This window comes from Spermophilus citellus (assembly GCF_964194105.1).
Source record: "Spermophilus citellus genome assembly, chromosome: 13".
Taxonomy (NCBI): Eukaryota; Metazoa; Chordata; class Mammalia; order Rodentia; family Sciuridae; genus Spermophilus; species Spermophilus citellus.
Window position 1 is genome coordinate 84473897 of NC_138193.1, and position 1998 is coordinate 84475894.

Sequence of the window (1998 nt, forward strand, 5' to 3'; positions counted from 1 at the left end):
AAATACTGTATCAAGTTTTCTATATTGATATCACAATGTTTAAAACTGCTCCTTCACCAGGGGGAAAAAAAAAAAGCCAGTCCAGTTAAATTGAACAGAATGTGGTAACTGGTCAATTCTGAATAGCCACTCCAAGAAAACAAGTTAATACATGATATTAGAAAGATGAAGGGGAACAATATTTACTGGTACAATGCTCTTCAATCTCTCCGTTCTGATTACAAAAGCAGGCCTTACAAATTTGATTTCATACAATATGCATTATTTATCAAATTTTATATTTGTCCTAATTAGATATTAACACGTACTGTTGTTAGTCTTCCCCACAGATGTCATTTTTCTTGTGCTTCATTTCCTCAAAATCAAACTCATATCCTGTCATCCTCCTATAGATGTCTTTAATGTCATCACAGGTTGTCTCAAAGTGAGTTGTGGCATCATATGTGCAGGAAATAAAGATCTGGCTCTCTTCTCTCAAATATTTTGGTACAAGAAGGTCACTGATGCTAACAAATTTTTGTTCAATTGGTTCCAAGAGCTCCAAAGCTGGTCTGATTTCTTTTTCAGGTTCCTTGGTTTCCACAGTTGTACTAACAATGGCCATGTACTTTCCTTGCACTGCCACATTGTGTGTAGAGGAGATCATGCAAACATAGATATCAGAGTTTCGATTGACTTGGTTCTGTGGAATAATGATCTGACAGGAGTTGGCATCGTTGGTGTCCTTGATGGGGTGGCTGAGGATGCATAAAATTCTGATGACCAGGCCCACTTTTTCTACTTGATCTTTTACATAGCTGGGGTCACAGATGAGCTGCTTACAGCGAGCAATCTCTCTTTCAGACTTTACACCAACCACTTTTCCATTTTGCACAATGATTTATTCGATTGGTTTATTCAACATATAAGTACCTCCATAAATAGCACTCAGCGTTGTAAATCCTTGTGGCAATTCTCCAAGGCCATAAAGTGGATAAAGGTATGGGCTTTTGCCATATCTTGCCAAAGACTAACGGTAAAGTTTAATTCTATTAATGGTTTCACAACATGGTTGATATAAATAGTCATCAGTTCTATAAAGTGCAAGAGCATGACCAGTAAAATCTATAACATCTTGGCCCAAATCAAATTTCTTATACACATCTCGCATTGTGGTCTTCTTAGGATGGATATCCTCAAAAGTTCTAGGATCTTTTTCATCAAAGTTGGCAACATACACTAGGAATTTTCTGAAGCAACATTTTTCAAATAGTCCCATTAAACTAGATACCAGGGCTTCTGCTTGAGTGGAAGGAACCTTGCAGATTTTTCCTCCCTTATAAACAAAGCTCTCTTCAGTCACTTTGAAATCTAGGTAGCTAGTGACCTCTGTGTAAAGTAGCATCTTAACCAGCTGACTGTTGGCCATAAAAAACTTGGGAATTAAATCAACATTCCAGTCTCTTCCTCTCCCCATTGATGTTGGTGGAGGTCCTGGTAATTTAAATCTTTTGTATAAATCTTCCAGTGGAGTTATAGATGCACTTTCTCCTCCATAATATGGGTTTCGATCCATATGAAGAACCTTCTTTGCATTCACTGACAGAATACCAGACAGAATACATTCCGTCAGGCCAATGCCCAGAGGGTTATTTCTACTCCTCATTCATGGGGGGCAGGGCAAGGATTGACATCTGGGAAAAGAGAAAGCTCAGAGGCTCTGTGGCCATCATAAGAAGGCTGTAAGGTGTTCAGGGCGTTTGGGGCCCAAGAGAAGAGCAGAGGAGAGGTAAAAAGGATCTAACAAGGAGGTGAGGCCAGCCTCCACTTCAGACTGGAAGAGCTGAGCTGGGCAGGGCGGGAGGGAGGGCAGAGAGGAATGACTTAGCTTTTGATAATTAGTAATAGGTCTTAGAGATTTTATATTTTCAATAGCAATTGACTTTAAAATTCCTTTGCTCAATTCAGATATTGGAAAACTAGTCCATGAACCAATTCAGACCTACTACCGGATTTTGT

The 1998-nt window shown here is 39.2% G+C and overlaps 1 pseudogene across 1 annotated transcript; it reads right to left on the reverse strand.

Moving 5' to 3' along the window:
* Positions 1–226: 226 nt before the first annotated feature.
* LOC308632806 (rab GDP dissociation inhibitor beta-like) lies at positions 227–1645 on the reverse strand (annotated as a pseudogene). The gene has a single exon. The product of its transcript is annotated as a rab GDP dissociation inhibitor beta-like (transcript).
* Positions 1646–1998: the final 353 nt, after the last annotated feature.